The 18,543-nt window shown below is 34.7% G+C and overlaps 1 protein-coding gene and 1 long non-coding RNA gene across 3 annotated transcripts in view; one reads left to right on the top strand and one right to left on the bottom strand.

Moving 5' to 3' along the window:
* The window catches only part of LOC6642073 (MKRN2 opposite strand protein), a 59,604-nt gene that overhangs the window by 37,415 nt on the left and 3,646 nt on the right, over positions 1–18,543 (top strand). The gene's annotated exons all lie outside the window — the stretch shown is intronic.
* Positions 42–18,279, bottom strand: LOC124460173. Its single transcript, XR_006954111.1, has 2 exons — positions 17,755–18,279; positions 42–100 (listed from the first exon to the last, which is right to left on the bottom strand). It is a non-coding gene; the product is annotated as an uncharacterized LOC124460173 (long non-coding RNA).

The following is an 18,543-nucleotide window of genomic DNA, read 5'->3' as shown; positions in this document are numbered from 1 at the left end:
TGTTTCTATTTTTATCCGATTTGTCTTTATTGCTGCTGTTGTTTCCGTTATTCAAGCTCAATTTACCTGTTCACATTTTTCAACGATTTCAATTATCAATCTGCAAAGAATAAAAACATAAAAAGAAATTAGAATTTAATGCAAGTGGAAAATTCTTCAAAATATTGTGCGCTGTTCATGAATGGGGTAAAAGTTATTTTGGAAATTGTTTTAAAGACCGAAAAGAAGAGCTGTGAACCTGAATGATTTTATAATTAACTAATTTATTTTTACAATTTCAAGTGAACAATTTTTGATTGGCATTCACTTTTTTATAAGAAGACTATTCTATTTTGTTTTGTTGTTGTTTCGTCATTATCATTATTTAGCCATTCATCTTCTATGTACACCATTTCATGTCACTTTCTCAACTTTGGAAAATCCTTCTCTCAGTTCGTTGTTGCCTTGTCACTTCAGTCTCATCAGCAGTTAACGAACCAGCACAAAACCTGCTTATAATTACCCTCCAGATTACACATTGCCTAACAAGGCCCATTCATTAATGTCATCTCGAGAAGCTAGAGACCTGGGAACAACTTTCATCTGCCTTCTCCCATTTGCCTTCTCCATCTCAAAAATCTGCAACATTATGTCGACACACACACACACACACACCAGTGTCGGCAAACGGTCGACGTTAATGACAAATCCACCTCTTGGCCGCTTTTCGTCTAGTCCCCTTTAACATTCTCCCTTAGTTCCACAAAGTTGCAGTACCGGAAATGCCATAAAAACCCAAAAAAGCAACAGCAATAGAAACAGAAAGAGAAACAACTACAACGACAACTACAGAAGGCAACAACAAGAAGAAGAAAAACCTGGTGAAGGACGTGCTCTGGCGTTGATGTTCGGTTGACGTGGCTTTTCAGCATGAAAACGTAACGCTTTTTATGGCATACTTTTCGCTAGTTAAAATTTTCGGTGATTCTCTGTTTCAGGTGCAAGCAATTTGATGACGTTTGTCGCTCTTGACACTTGAAGAAATCACTTAAAATAAATCTCAGATATCTCTTGACGGTTGTCAGTTTGAAAATGTCTAATGTTTTTCAATATTAGGTGTGGAGCTTGGCAATTCTGGTAAACATTTCAGCATCTCAAATGTTATTTACTGCCAAAAAAGTTAAGATTTTCAACTAAAAAAATTTAAAAAATTAACTAAGGGTAGTACTTGGTGGATATTGTTAAAGGAGTAAGATTGTTTTGCAATTGATTATTAGAAAGATAACATTTTTGAATACCACTAAATAGGACATCTTTGAATCAAGCCACTTAATTTAAAGACAAATTTTAGTGCTTTGCAAGTACATACTTTTGTGTGAAATAAAGCAAAACCAAAAACTATGGAATAAAATTTCTGTCAGTGTGTGACTGCTTCCTGTTCATCTTAGTTTCATCAAGCACTCAACAACATCGAATGAGCAACAAAAACAAATATTCGACAATGTCACTAAAACTTGAATATTCCCCAAAATACTCTCTCCCTTCTTCTCGGGTTCCCTTTTGCAGTTTGCCTTTTCTGTCTATATATTTCTGGCAATTCTGTTTGAGCCGCTCGTGCGCATTTCATGCTTCTTGTTTTCAGGCTAAATTCATTCCCTGGCCCTAACAGTCAGCCATAGCCATCATCAACAATGTGATGATGATGCCAGCCAACTTGTACCTCAAAGTACTCTCCGCCAATTCTTCTCTCTCCCGCCCTTTGCCAGAGCACGATGCAGTTTTTGTCAACCTCAATTGTTGGGTTTGGGATTGAAGTTGGCATTGGCGTTGGAACGGAGAAGTTTGTTTACAATGCAGCGGCTGATAGGTAGGTAGCTACGGTAAGGACAACAAAAGCATCATCATCAGCAGAATCACCAAGAGATCTATTGCATTCACATGAGCCTGACAGGGTGTTGGGTTGGGTGGTAATTTCATGTCATCTTTGTAATTTTGAGAAAAGATTCTAATTTCCAATACACAGTCTTTTGTGATTGAATCCTTTGGTCATATTTTCTGACTATCTTACATTGTCGGCGATAATCCTGTATCTTTATGTGACTGAAACTATGTCATAGCATTTATTAGAAACAATATGGCCAACATTACTTATATGTACGTACATATGTGTAGGAAAAGACAAATGCAATTTCATTATGCTTTCGCTTGACCATTGGCCAAGTTAAGTCGGATTTATGTTGATGTTAGTGCGCTCTACGAAATCCTAGTATTTCACTCCAGTTTGTCCTTACTCGGTTACTCTACTCTTTGTCCCCAATCACTTTTTGTGTTACCATGGTGCTTTGCCTTAATTGACGTGCACTGTTCGTCCAGTGGTTTCAATTTTGAACTTGTCACTCCATCCTTTTTGTAACCCATTCCCTAGACCATTCTGCGCCCCTGCCTGAGATCTGCCCTTTCTGGCTGCTCCATCACACTTTTGCGGCTACCATAAAAAATATTTATTCTCTACTCGCAGTTGCAAACAAAAACGCAAAAAATATATGTGCAAAAAGAGCACAAAAAGTTATCTTTTTTTTTTTTAGTTTGTTGTTGCTTTTGCTTTCCTCAGCTTACGTCGCATGTGACTGGGATTTCGTTCATCACTCTCTTCACTTTAGTTCTGTGTGCTCACTGTAGTCCGACGAACGTTTTAATGGCCCAAACTAAGCATCCAGAGTTAGCTAGCTAACTGGAACCAACAAGTTTTTGGGTTTATTTTGACACATGTGTGATGTGCTCGAAATGAAATGAAATGCCACATGGTGGAATTATGGATTAGCTGTGGAGATTTTCCAGCAGAAGCAGCAAAAAAAAAAAGCACAACACACGCAGACACAAAAACACATACACAAGTCTGTTTGGCTAAAAGCTAAAGCAAGCTAAAAACTCAAACACCGAAAAGAAAGCGCAAACTATGTATGATTATGCTGCTTTCAAACAAAAGCAGATTTTTTTTTCAATTTAACTAACAGTTGGTAAAAAATTCTCTTAATCAATTGTTTCTTCTCTCTTCCTTTTTAAAATATGGATTTTTGTTTCCTATTTTTGTTTTGCAAAATTGAAATTGATGGAATACAAAATGTTTTTATTCCACTCATTTCCCATTGGTGTGATCTATAACTGATGTTTGAGTATATCAAAGACATTGATTAAGCGATTTATTTTACATAAAGAAGCATTATAAAGCATGTTGATAAATTTTGTAGCAAATACTGCACTTTGTAAAAATTTGATGCACATTTTGAGAAAAACTAAAATAACATTGCATAGCGTCCCCTCTAGTAGCAACATTTCAAATTTGAGAAAAAGAGTCAAATGGATGAAGGCGGGGGAGACAATGACAGAGTTACGCCCACATACTCTCAAAAAGGTTATCTTTGCTCTTTGTGTTCGCTTAACGCCGGTTATATTGAAAATTGTGTAGCTAGGATATATGGTCTGGCCATATCCGGTAACTGCATCTCTGTGCCAGCTGGAGAAGATTAAGTGCCAGCACGCGCTATACAAAACACACACCCACAAACATACATACATACATACATACTCATATAATGCGATACAAGAAGATTGCGCATACGCCACGTGGTAGTTGCCTTAACTTGACTTTCAGCACAATCCTGTTCTTTTCTCGTCCTTTTGCTACATTTTTTTGGCGCCTGCCTGGTTGTTTAGCCTTTAGCTGACCCTAACGTTTGTCTTTGCCCATTCTTTTTCTTTTGGCGTTTTACTCTAAATGTGTTTTAAAAGTGTTTCAAGAATTGTCGTTGATTTTCTTTTGCTTATATAACAATTTTTTTTTGTTCGGTACTCTTTTTTTCTAACCTCTTCGTCTTGCTTTCTGCAGCTCGCTCTTTCGCTCTTCCTTTTTCTTCCTCTTTATCGTTTGTTGGGCAAGTAAACACATTTATATGTCGCATGCCTGTCCGAATATTTATTAAAGCAATCTGTGCTGCTTGCAGATTTATTTAACAATATTTGTCTTGCAATTTATACTCAACGTTGGGACCAAATGTATTTTTGGCATTTCTGTTACATATTTTTCTTTCATTTTTATGTTTTATTATGGTTATGGTTAGTTCAATTCCCAGATGGTAACCAATTTTTGTGTTGGGCAAGAATATAAATAGCAAGTGAATTGAGAATGAATTCGAAATTAATATTGTTTCAAGATCAAATGTGTTACGTGGTAGAATAAAAAGGTAAAAGTTGAGAAATTGTATTAAATAATTGGAGCCACTTTCTCTTTTTGATGTCCATGACGGACACAGTGAAAACTAGGGTTGGAAGGCAATGGATTTTACCATTATATTTAGATAGAATTAAAAAACAGTTTTTGTAAAAAAATCTTAATATTTAATTTTATAATCAATTGAAAGCAAATCTTTTAGGTTTCTAAATGCAAAGTAGTTGTATGCTTTTGCATCCCTGCCCAAGACTAAGCATGAGTTATGAAAATCCATTTCATTTCGCAAAAACGAGAAATGTTTCCGAATACGTCAAAGTCAGAAATTGATTTAAGTCAATTAATTTGAACCAGCCATAATAACATAGAAAGCCCAGCTCACCCCCTCCCCACACATTTCTTGACATCCTCCTTTTAACCCACAAGAGAGAGAAAGCATCACGTTTCAGTTATTGGTCAGCTGGCGAATACACATATTTTGTGTAGCCTACTTTTTGGGGTCGGCATGTAATCGTATTAAATAAGCGGAAATGCTTTGTCTGACACGTGTTTCAGTTGGGGAGGGTAAAAAGGCATGAGGGCTATACAAGAGAAGTGGAATAGGTAGAGATACTTAGAGGTAATTGTATTTGTACACTGCAAACATGGTACTACCAAGATAGAGCAAGACAATGAAAAAGAGAGAGATAGAGAGATAGACAGGCACACCGAGAGATGGAGAATGTGAGAGTTTTGTAATGTGTTTACTCATATGTCTTGTCAAAGACAAGTTAATTATTTTTACATGTGTACACCTATGTGTGTGTGTGTGCGTGTCTTTATTTGTGTGCTTATTCTGTTTATTTTTGGCCATCGATTTTCACGCGGTCACAACACACACACACGCACACTCGCCCGCGCGCATATTGTCTGCTTCATTATGTATTGCCTACTCTAAGGCAAAAGCCTTCTGCTTCAAGTTTTGTATGCCCTGCCCATACAACCACACACACACACACATACACACAGTGTTATCAAATATTTGCACACTGTTTGTCAGAATTAATTAACAAACAGTTTAAATTGCTTGGGTCCCTCCAATTTGCATTCTCTGCTGTTCTCAGCATTTTTAAATATTTTCTATTTTCTCTCAGTTGCATAAATTGTGTACAAAAATGCAAAGCAAACATGCATAAATAGTCAAACTCAAATTGCAAACAAATTGCATAAAAAAAAATATGAATGAAAAAAGCGTACAAAAATTTCACTACATAGAAACAAACATACATACATAAATGTTGTGAAATAGTTTATTTTAATTGCTTTTAATTTGTTATTGACACTTTTTGACAAGTTTGTCCCAAGAAGAGGAAATTGAATGGGGCTAACTAAATGTAGGAAATTGATTTTGGCGGAAATGGAGGACTCAATTGAAAAGATGCAGTAAAATAAAAAAGATTTTTAATTAATCAACTTCAACAACACAAACACTTTTGAAATTTAAAAAGACAACAAAAACTATTAAGTCTGATACGTGAATAATATTTCTTGATTGTACAAAATTTCTAAGAATGCAAGTAACTAAAGCTGCATTTATAAAATTTTCATGCATAAATAATTCGAGAGCAACTTTTTCTAACAATATTAATTTTTAACTATCACATAATTTGCGTTTGTCATTTTCATTTCCATTGTTGCATGCAAATTGAGTTAATTTTCGTATCATTTACAGCAACCCACAACAATTACAGTCACCCACATAAATATGGCACTCGGGCGTTTACTTAAGTTTGCACAATTTTAATTACAATTGTAAGCAACAAAACAAAACACAGACAAAAAGACCACGCCCACAAACCAACAACCAACAAACAGAAGCAAACCAAAAAAAACTAAAATTAAAACCCAGACCAAAGTTGTCTTACTCTAAGAGTACCAAAATTGTATACTCTTATATCATTTTCATTAGATCAATTCGTCTTAAGGAACGGATAACAAACTACTCAGTGATTCAATGAGTTATAGAGATCAATCAGATTTCCAGTATTAGTATCCATATTTAGAAAGACTCAAGAGTGGTTTTTGAAATTTAGTTAACTCACCCTTCTATATGCTTTAAATAGTGCCATTTTTTTCCCCTTAAGCATATTTTTCAAAAACTTATGATCTTGTTTTTAAACTAAAGTCGGTTACATTCTAGTTTTCTAGCAAAAATGAATATTTCCATTTTGCAAGGGTATAATAACAAAAACAGGAGGCACCACTGCAATAATAAACTGAGAAGAGAGATAGTTGTGAAGATAGAGAGAGAGAGAGAGAGAGAGACAGAGAGAGAGAGAGAGAGAGAGAGACAGAGAGAGAGAGAAAGATGCACAGCAAAATACTTTGTGAGCCAAAGAGACGTAAGCATACTGCCAGAGTATAAGGGGAACAAAAAAATTCACATAGCGGAAGCGAAAAATTTTCATTTAAAGCGATAAAAACTTTTATTACCACTACGAGAAAAGCAGCAGCTAACGTAAGAAGCAGAAGACGTAGGCAACAGCAAGAGACTATATAGAAGGGAAATCGGGGGCGTAGAGCAACTACCAGAGAATAAGGCCTTTCTGTCTAGAGGGAAAATGTGCAAAATGTTTTGGGCTCCTTGGTGTATGCAACATTTTTACATCGGTTGGAGTTGGAGGCCCAGAAGAAGTTTATGCTACTTCGGCCCCCGCCCGCCCCTTCGCACTAACACCCCCCAACCACCCTCCCCTTCCCCTGCAGATATGCTTGTATAATCGATGTTGTATCCATGCCGATGATGCCTATCCCAACAGTACCCCACCATCCCTGCCCGTTTTTTTCGTCCTAGTTCTTGATGTTGTTTATGTTATACTTTATTTGAGGGGGTGGGTGTGTGTGTGTGTGTGTGGGCCTTTCGGTTTTTTATTGCATTTGCGGCGTGATTTGTTTTTTTTTTTTTTTTGGTTTTTGGGGGAGAACTGCCAGAAAAGTAGATTTCAGATTTGGTACTAAGGGCATTAAATGAGAGTAGAGCAGAGTCTTAGTTAGCATACATATTTTTCTTTGGCTTATGAATATGGTTTCTATTGATTTTTGTATACCCTCTACAGTCATGTAGACTATTTGGGTGTAACTTTCGTTATATCTGTGTCCTGATTGGTGTTTTTGGTAGCCAATATATAGTATTTTTTGATTTTGATTGATTGCTTAAAGATTGCTTGGATGAAATACTTAAGTAAATATATTTGACATAAAGATCAAGATTAAAATTCAAAGATTAGAATGAATACACTTAGTATTTAAAAGAAAAAATCAATTTTTTTACAGTTATTACTTTCGAATAGGAACACAAGTTTCCTTTCACTAATCTTTATATGTATAATAAATTATATACATAGATCAACTCTTATAAATTTAGTTGATTAAGAATCTTGCAATTTTTAATTACAAATATTAATAATTTGAGATTAAATTTTTGTGAACTGCAGCAGAATGGGCAAAATTTTGTTGGAGACCTCAAATTGACACACAAATTGTTGTCAGTTGACTTAATAATTCTGATCAAAATTTTACAGCATCACGTCGAACCAATTAAATTAGTCAGACTCTGGAAAAGTAGCTATCGTTTCGTTCTTCCTTGTTTGTTTTTGCTTTTGAGTTGAGAAAAAGTCAAAGCATTTAACTTTGTTGCAAGAGCGAAAAGGGAGCATAAAAATGAAATTTGCTCAAAGGAATGTGATGTGAGGCAAGTTAATTAAGTGAAGGCGAGGATAGGGAAAAAGGGATAGCCAACTGGCGACATAAAACCACCAACAGTATTGGTGTTGTTGTTGTTGTTGTTTTTGTTGTTGGTGGCCCTTTTGGTGGGAGAATGGCGCTCGGTGCTGGCGGTTGCTGTCAGCAGTTGACCAAATGAAGAGCTGACCAAGCAAAATGAACGCCCTTTGTGTGGTAGCTTGATGACGGCAATGATGATGATGATGATGATAGGCAGTGGGTATAAGAGGGAATGAGAGTGAAAGAACAGAGTTTGATAGGTGCGAAAGAGACGATAGGCAACTTTAGTCCGCCATGTCCAGGAACAACAATGTGGTTTAAGTGCAACAGTAGCGAGAGAGCAAGAGAATGGCGAAGAAGGAAGTGAGGGTCAACTGATTGTGATTGACTTTGCAGTAACATTTTCTATGCTAATTGAAACAACATCCTTTGATCAATATGCATCAAAAGCTCACTTCATTATCAACAATTTACACAGCATTCATATAAACAAACATTTTATAAAGTTGGAATCCGCCATGGCAAAAGTTTTCTATAGTTGTTGTTTGTGCCTCTTTAAATCTGAACCACTAACCATAGAACACATAGATGGGACAAACTCATGATTTTTTGATTGCAAACGCTAGCCTAGTCATGGAACCCCAGAGAACTTCGGGAAAACCCGAACGCTCGTACTCTCAATGAGAGCGTAAAGTGGGGAGAGGGCCAAGCAGCTACGAAAAAATTTCAGTCTAGCACAGACTACCGAACGACGAAGGCAGGCCTATGTCGCTTGTGATTTCGTTCTGTCTATGTATGTGTACACTTGTCTGTACATGCTCAGACTTCGTAGTGTGTGTGTGACGTGAAGTTGTACAACATCGCATTTCAACAGCTCGCTTGACCAAAATTTTTCATTTTCGACAAAACAGCGGCAATGCGAATAGGATATGCCCCTGTCGAAAGAATATCAAGAAAAATTGGCATCAGCTACGTATGTATCCCGGTGGCTGTGACGATAGAGTGTTCGCTTGGCGATCTGAATGTCCCTGGTTCGGTTCCCAACTCGAAATCGTCGGCTTAAATAAGGTTTTTTTTTATTTTATAATTTTGTTTTTTTTGTGGATTTTTTGTTTCTTTATTTTTCTTTTTTATTCAATGAATAATATTCATTTATTATTTATTTATTTATTAAAAAATAGAAAAAACCATATTGGTCGGTTCCGAAATGGGAATCGAACCAGGGACATTCGGATCGCCAAGCGAACACTCTATCGTCACAGCCACCGGGATACATACGAAGCAGATGGCAATATTTCTATATATTCTTTCCACGGGGGCACATCCAATTCGCATTGCTGCTGTTTTGTCGAAAATTAAAAATTTTTGTCGAGCGAGCTATTGAAATGCGATGTTGTACAACTTCACGTCACACACACACTACGAAGCCTGAGCATGTACCGATGAGTGTACACATACATAGACAGAACGAAATCACAAGCGACATAGGCCTGCCTTCGTCGTTCTGTAGTCTGTGCTAGACTGAAATTTTTTCGTAGCTGCTTGGCCCTCTCCCCACTTTACGCTCTCATTGAGAGTACGAACGTTCGGGTTTTCCCGAAGCTCTCTGGGGTTCCATGACTAGGCTAGCGTTTGCAATCAAAAAATCATGAGTTTGTCCCATCTATGTGTTCTATGGTTAGTGTCTGAACTTACGACTTTAAGGATGATTTTCAATGTAGATTTAACATTAAATAAACGAACTTCCCTATGACAAGTAAGTTTTGATAAGACTATAAAAAAGTTAAATAAATATAAACAAAAGTAACCTATTATTAATTGTTTTGGCATTATGCCTAAAGACTTTGATTGAGTACAAATAAAAGAGGCAACAAAAATATAACAAAATATTAGCTATCCAGGTTATACATTTAAAATTGAACTATTTTTGTAAAGAACAAACTAAGTAATATAAAGTTTGTTTGTGCCCATTTATTCTTTAGCATCTAAATTAGTCGATTAATTAAAGACTTAAGGATATGGAAAGCAATAATTTACCAAATACTAAGAATGTGTGTTTACTGGTCATAATAAAAACTTAGTTGTTACCAAAAAAATTATTGTCAAGAGTAATAATAGATAAAGCATTAATTAAAATAATTATCTTAATGAGTGAACTAATGAACCAAAAGTATGTGTTTTCGTAAACTTCTAATGAAGTTGACAGAGCTCAATAAAACCAGATAGATGGACAGACTTAATGCATTGACTATGGCTTTTATTTTAAACACTAGCACATATATAAATATATCTCTCACATACATATTGTAAGTATATATCTCTTTCCTCTCTTAGTTTTTACACTGAAAATCGTGCAGTTAAGCTTTTTGACCAGATTCTGTAATCGCCTTAGCAAATCTTTTGCCACTTTGCTGAAGCAGATTTCCTTGACGCTTCGTTTGACTTCATGCCATTGTGGCATGGCCAGTGTTTATGTTGCTCTCTACCCGATGGCACCTGCCCTAAACTTATGCCACGAACAAGGGTAGCCCCTCATCAACAGCTGTGGCAGGGCTTCATACACACACACACACACTCGCCCATACACAGAGCGTCAATGTCCCTCGTGTAAACTTTTTTCATTTCGTTGAGTTCTTAATTAAATTATGAATTATGCACAGTTAGTTAAATAGACGAACGTTCATTCCTTTGTCTCTCTCTCCAAAGTTTCTTTGTTTCTTTTTTTTTTTTTTTAATTTTCCTCATTTTTCCACATTCTTTTTTGTTTTTGTTGTTATTTAGGTTTTGCTTTTTTTTCCCTACGCTTTCCTTCTTTTTTTTTTGCAGAGCTTACATTGGAGACGGATTTAGCCAGCATAAATGTGTGCTCGAGATTTTTTTTTTATGTTTGTTTTGCCTCGTAAATGGTATTACTAACCCAAATACTTATTATTGGCAACATGTGTGTGCCAGTGAGTGTGTGTAAGTGTGCCTGTGTGTGTGCGAGTGAGGGGCATAAATAAGTCGCTTATTTATTGCACGTACCAAAGCGAAACACGACCTTAAATGGGCACAAAGTGAAAGTGTTTTGCTTCTTTCCCTACACATTCTTCTTTCTTTGCGTTTCTTTTTTTTCTTCTCTTCACTTTCGTCTTTGAGACACTTATTCTCAAGATTTGGTTGTTTGGTTCTTTTTTTCGTGGTAACTTTCCTGTTGGTTATATTTGCACATAAAAAGTATGTAATAAAATTGCATAAAGCTGTCATTATTTATGACCACAATGTGGACTCAGAGCTCAACATAAAAGTCATTGTAGATTGTGCCATTTAGGTATACATGAGTTCAGTTCAATTCAATTCATTGGAGGTAAAAATCCTTAAATGGTTTTTGACAAACTTTCAAAAGAATTAACTATACTTTAAAGGGCAACAAATTGTTATTTAAGCCGAAAGAGTTGATATGTTGAAGTCTTTAGGCCTAGAATAGTACAGTGATTGGTAATGACAGCACAATTTTTATAAAGTTTAAGAGTTTTATTATAATATTTACATATTTCTTAATCAAACTTCTTTAGGGGCTGTCTTTTGACAACTTTGGCTAAGGTGTAAGCTTAAGTTTCTCCTTTATGGGTGGTTCGACAAAAAACTATCGAATTGCTCATTTGGCCAGAAGGTGTCATGTTATCTCTATCACCTTACAATGATGTGCATGTGTTGCTGCAACTTTAAAAGTGCTGCCAAAACTTGGAGACGATGTTAATAATCTCAAGTGCATGCATATGATGGCCTAAGCTTTTATCACTTGATGGCCTCTGTGTCCTTGGCGCATATCATCAAAATAGACTCCTTCGTCTTCGAAGTGACTTCCTATGTGACGATGTAGCTCTATGTTATGTATCTGTCTTTGATGTCTTTCATTCAATTAGGAATTAGCCATTACCACTAAAACTGACTGGCATCTAGTTAGCGAACTGCTGGTCATTTTAAACAGAATTTAAAGTCGGTGTTATAATGTTTCGTGGCATTTGTTTATTGCAGTTACCAGCTTATCTAATATAGTACGAATCCCAATGGTAATATTACCATAGAAATATGGAATACTTGATCTAATTTGTCGTTTACTAACTTTTATTGTTCGATCTAACTAGTTTATTAACGAGAGTCCTTGCAATATTTCAAGCAAGGACTCTTTGCTTAAAATTGATAGTAGCAGAAAGAAAATCCCAAAAAGAATCAAGAATCATATGAAAATACAGAAATTTATACATCTAACTGGCTTTTTTATAAGCAAAATTGGCTTGTGTCTAACTGCCAATAAATAGATAATCAGTTAAAATGGTTTAGCCGCGTTTTTAAATATTTACAAAACATGTAGAAACTCGCTGAGATCCTATTATTAACTAATTGTTCATATTCCTTATTGCCACACTTGAGGTTGTTTTAATATAAACAAATTAAAATCAAGTGTATAAATTTTTAATAATGAAAAAAATTGAATGACATTGAGATGACGTCTGGCAGGTAAGAAAAAAGCTGTTATTGTCCTTTTCAGAACAAGCGGCAAAAGACAGGATATAAATTACGATGAACGAGAAAGAGAAGTGCCGCTCAGTCAGTGAATTAATAAGAAAACCGGTGACAACCCTGAAGGGGTTCCAAAATAAAAAAAAAATGTGAAATGAGTCGAGTTGACAACTTGGCGGATAGCGGCTGCTGGGCCTGATGCCAGAGAACCAGAGCCAGCAGCACCACCATCAACCACCTTCGAAAAGAAGAAGGCAACAGGCAACTGAGCCTGCCGCCTGTGGGGGTCTCCAGTGCGTGAATTAATTCAAGAGATGACGACACACGCAAATGGTGGGCCACCAGGTGTATGTGTGTGTGTGTGTGTGGTGGGAGTACAACATCCTTTTGCTCCTTATTTCACCGCTTCTCTGCCACCACTCAAGAGCTTCATAAAGCCAAGTGTTTGTGCTTTGAAGTTTCCGCTTCCGCAGTGAACAACGAACTTGTTGTTTTTGTTGTTGTTGCTTGTTTGTTTGTTGTTGTTGTTGTTGCTGTTGCTTGTTGTTATTGTGGCACAGTATAAAACATACTTATTTTGAAGTTGGTGGCACATTTGCACACCAGCCACACACAACAACACAACGCTCTGTGCGGGCTTTGCATGTCCTGGCAAAGGATGCCAATGTCACATCTGGGGTAGAAATCTGGCAAAATTTCAATTTGCACCAAGTCTATAAGTTAATAATTGGGTTAAAAGTTTAAAAGAATGTTATATATTTCATTAAATGTTTAAAGGCATCAACCTTTACATTTAAAAATTATTATCACTATTCTGGAATTTAAGGCACTAGAACGTCTCATATTGGTTCTTATTATGAAATTTTTACTATATAATATAGTTAGGGAATTGCAGGCCAAACTATATACTAGTCTTAAGAACTTAGTGCTTTAAATGACATAATATTCTAAAATTTGTATTCAATATTCCTTAGGTATCTTTATAACCAACATCGGACTCCCTTATTAATATTTAATATGTATGTGATAATGAAGTCGATTTGGTTTATTTAAAGAGTAATGTTTTGTATGATATACAATACTTGAATTTCAGATAGCTGGATAATTAGCTTTAACAGATAACTAGCTGCAAAATATTGAGCAAAACTTAACTGTTGTCGTTTGATTTGTTTGTTTGAATAACCCTAGAAATTTTTTTGGAACGAAAGGAAGAAAGATTCTTGAAAATCTGTAGAGAGTTTGAAACCTAATTCTTTTACAAATTATTGTGTGAAATATATAAAAATACTACAACTAAATAGATGTATTTAGAATCCAAATCTAGGATCTGCGATGTGTAATCAGAGCTATAGATGTAACTATTAGCCGCCAAAAATTTGATTCCTATATTCTTGATTATAATTTTCTATAATTGAAAGTATCAAATTGGTGGCTAAACTTAACACTGTCGACTTCGATGACAATTGAAAATTTAGCAAACAAATAATATACCCAACAATTATTGAATAAATAGAAAACGTTCAAAAAACGCATTGAATCAGTGTTAACATAAATAAAAATGTGAAAATTGCCAACTGGTTCGAAATCAAATTTGAGTTGTATTAAAGAAAAAACTCTAGAGTTTTATTTACTTTCTCTAAGATATTTTTCCTTGGTAACCGTCTTCAAGTAAAAATCATAACATGTTTTCTTTCTTCAAGTTTTCCAAATAGAATCTTAAAGAAAATTTCTTTTCAGCACTTGGTCTTTGCGTTTGTCGTTTTTGCATAAGTTTTTGTTATTTTTATTTATCATATAAAACATGTCAAAGGATTGTCTTTTTGCATGAGTCTTGCATATTTCATATGCTCCTTCTCCTCATGTTGGATAACCTGTTTTAGTTAGTTGTTGATTGCTTTCTTTCCTTAGTTGTTTGTTGCCTTGTTTGACGTGTATGTAAGTAAATATTTTATTTGCAAATTTTGAGCAATATTTCTGTCTTGCTATTCTTGTTGTTTGCTGTTTATTTTGACATTCATTTGTGTCCCTGCTCATTAAATGCATCAAGGGAAACAGCAAAAACTGTGGAAAAAAATGCGTTAACTTAACTTGATTTCCGTTTTATGTTTTTCTCTTTCTATATTTCAGCCTCTTTAAGCCATTTTCGTGTTTGCACTGGCCAAACAATTCTTTTTGAAGCCTCCTTGAACAAAATAAAAAAAAAGAAGAAGAAAAAAAACAGGAGATAAAGAAAGGAATGTAGAGAAAAGGATGCAAGTTGTAATTTCATTTCTCCCATTTTATTTTCTCCCGCTGGCCTTGTGTCTCTCATGTGTGTATGTGTGTGTGTGTTTTGAGTGTTTGCATGCGCGGATGTAAGAATGTGTGCGAGTGTGTATGTGTGTGTGTGTGTGTGTGGGCGTATTTAATTCAAGTCGCAAACAACATTGAGATAAAGTTTGTTTGAATTTCTCAAGCTTCTTGCTGAAAATTTGTTGTTTGTTATTGCCTTTTTTCGCTTTTGCCATCCATCCTGTCTTCTCATTCAAGGTCCTTGCTTTCTACTTGTCATATCTTTTATTGCATTCACTTGTCTCTGAATTTTTTTTTTTTGGGAGCAAATTGAACTTTCCACTTTAGACATTTGTCAATCCCCAAGTACTTGAATATGTTAATATTTGGGTTGAAAAAAATATCACTTAAATTTTTCAAGAAACATTTAGTTTGATTTATTTTTATACCCAATGCCCGGAAGGGTAAAAAGTTTTATTTAAGTCAGTGAAATGTGAAGTGAGGCAGAGGAAAAAGGATAAAGTATATTTCTATCTGTATACTTCATATTTGAATCTCTTGGAATTTTACTCAAACTTTATGAAATTTTTATCAAATTTACTCGGTATCTCAAAGTCAGTCAACAATTTTATCATCAATTTTTTATCCTCTTGCAGAGAAGAAAAATATCTTTTTTTTTTTGCCTGCGGCATATTATTCTTTTCTATAGTTTATTCGTCAATTGACATATCATTGGCCATGCATTTCTTATTAATCGATATTTTGTAGGCAGATTTATTTAAATTTATTTTCCATAAAACCACAAATCAAAGTGATTTGGCCTAAAGGTCGTTTGGTTTGTTTGGATTGAGTTTAAATAAAGAAATATTTTTTTTAATTTCTTTATCAAGATGAATTGCAGTTTTATAAATTGAACCAATTTAGAAAAACAAAATTTTTTTTAAAATAATTTGACGACTTTTCAGATTGCAATTTAATTATTTATTTGGAATATTTAATGCACTGAGCGCAAATATTTACTATATTGAAATAAAGTTCTTTTATGTTTTGTTTATTATATGGAAATAACGATTACGTCTTTAATGCTTATACTCAAGGTTTGCCATACTTACTACTACTACAACTACTTCTGATGCTTAAATAATTTTAAAGTTAGTTAATTGTTGTCCAGGTGGTTAACGTTTTTATGTAATTAACAAGAAAAAACGTTAAACGAACAAACGCTATTTTTGTAGAATATTCAAATATTTTGTGTCACTCAGAAATCGTACAATAAGACAATAATCGTATCATACTTTAATTGCCTGAATCAGAGACCTAAACTTTCAATTTCCATGTATCAAAACGAAATGTTGATATAGTTAGGATATTTGCAAATGACAAACGGATGGAACACATTTCATAAACTCTTGCCTGAAATACATATTTTTCGCTACCTTTGGCTACATTATACCTTAGTATATTTGTGTATATATGTATTTTCATGCATCTTTCATTTAATTTTAATACATTCTTCAGTTTTAAATATTTTAAAATACCTAAGAAAATGCTTGGGAAAAACTTAACAAACTAACTAGTCAAACCTATTTAAGTGCCATACGAAAATAATTTATCACAATAAAAAGTGGAAGAGTTCTATTAAGAAATCTGAATTAGTAGTATAACTTTCTTGTTTGTGCGAAAAAAGGCTTTTACAGCAGTTTCAATAAACTTCTGAACAGACAAGAATTTATTGAATAAAATGAAAATAAAAAAAAAACGAGAAATGACACCGCATATCAATAATTTGAAAAATGAGATTTCAATTTTTCTAATTTACTCCATTAACATATTATATGGTGAATGAAGAATAATGTTGATCAGTAAAGACGTTCAATACTGAAAGTGTATTTTCACATAATTAATAAGCTGACCATTACCCAAATTCAATTTTCGTTTCTATTTTCACAGAGTTTTCTTCATAGAACAAACTAATTTTCTTCCCTTTAAAAATTAAGTGCATTGTGTAAATACTCTTGTTGTTTGAAGTATTCGCAGCTCCAGATTTTTCAGAAACTATTTCAGAAACTAACAATCAAGTTCTCTAATCACCATCTTTCGCTCAAGACGCTAAATCTGCATGGACATACAACTAATGTAATGCTAAAACTTGTTGGGAATTACAATTATTTGAATGGTTAAGTGTGAAACAGGCGGTAGTATTATTTTTCCTAACATTTTAACATGTACATATATATATGTATGTACCTGTTTAGTGACACATATTAATGATAAATTCACTTAAATTTAATATTTAATATTTAAGATTGAAAAAATAACCTTTTGAACTTTCGCTGAATGAAATTTCATATTGTTCCTAATTGGGCTCTAGACTTTTTCTATTCTACTGTAATTTACATAAATTTGCTAAAATAAAATCCAAAACGCTCATAAATAAATTGGATTGTCTCTCAATTTAATCTATTAGCTATTAGTTTGCAAAAGTATTCGCCCTCTCTCACTCTTGCACTCTCTCTCTCTCCATCCCTGTCTAACAAATTATGTTGTTATTTGTCTTGCTCCTTCGTCTCGTTTTTTGACCCATTTTTTGGGGCAAAAATACCTCTCCACTTAATCTGTCATCTTCTTTTCGGGTGGAAAACGGAGAGGGGGCGGGGAAAATGAAATTAGTTTTGGGTGGAAGTTTGCCAAGTAAACATTTTAATTTTTGCACAAATGCCACGCCCACTAATTGGCTGCTTCGCAAAACTTATTTAACAAGCGTACACAAAAATTTTGCGACAAACAAATTTTCTTGAGTCGAAAGTTTTGTGGCTTGTCAACTTCAACTTGAAATGTCACATTTGAAAAGAAGCCACCGGAGAAATAGAAAGTTGGTGAAATTTCTTTTTCTGCTTTTATCTCAATGTCCTTGTTTGTTCATGCCTTTTTTTGTTTTGTTATCTGCTTGCTTGGGCTATCAAAAATAAATTATCACTTTATCAAAAGGACAACGTTAGGTGGCAAACACATACCAAATCAGTTTATGGTCATTATCCTTGTGTTATCCTTAGTGTTTAGTTTAGGGTTTTTTTTTGGGTTTTGTTTTCTTTTTAGTATTTGCGTTTTATGTTTTTGTGGTCACGTCATCGATTAGCAATGTGTTGCCATAGCTGCCACTTTACAGAAACAGCAGCAGCACCAGCACCACCACCACCGCACGAAACTACAAACAAATATCCTTCGGCCGCCTTGGGTTGAGGAGTAGCGAGGGGAAACCGCACACACACAAACTAGCTAACGCAAAGGACAACAAACCCCCAAAAAGTGCCACGTTCTGACCGCAAAAGTTGTAAACAAAAAATTTTTAGTTCACTTGACAACCGATTAGCATTATCCTTTTTTGATTAATTGGTTAACTAATTGAATCAAGTAAATCCTTTAGTATTTTTATTTTTTTTTTATATTTTTTAACACTTTTTTTTTTTTTTAATATTTATGGTTTCTTCTTAGAGCATTTTTCTTCGACTGTGGTTTGCTTTGATTGGGGTTTTTGGTTTGATTTGTTTGTTTGTTGCTTAGTTTATTTTTTTCATTAATTTCGCCACTAAGACACGACCGTCTGCTCGCACGGCTCGTCGCCAACTGGTTTCGCCTCGAGGTTCCTTGGTCGCGTTACACATTACGTTTCAAGCGGCCAGACAACTCGAGCTGGGAAATTCTCCATGCAGTTGCATAGTTTTAGCCTTCTTTTTGAGGAAACTGCACCTTTGCCGCCTTTGTTAGAAATTTCCCACATATTTTGCTCTCACAGTTGTGGTGAG

The sequence above is a fragment of the Drosophila willistoni genome (genome assembly GCF_018902025.1).
Source record: "Drosophila willistoni isolate 14030-0811.24 chromosome 2R unlocalized genomic scaffold, UCI_dwil_1.1 Seg167, whole genome shotgun sequence".
Classification (NCBI taxonomy): domain Eukaryota; kingdom Metazoa; phylum Arthropoda; class Insecta; order Diptera; family Drosophilidae; genus Drosophila; species Drosophila willistoni.
This window is presented reverse-complemented; position numbering and strand designations above follow the sequence as displayed.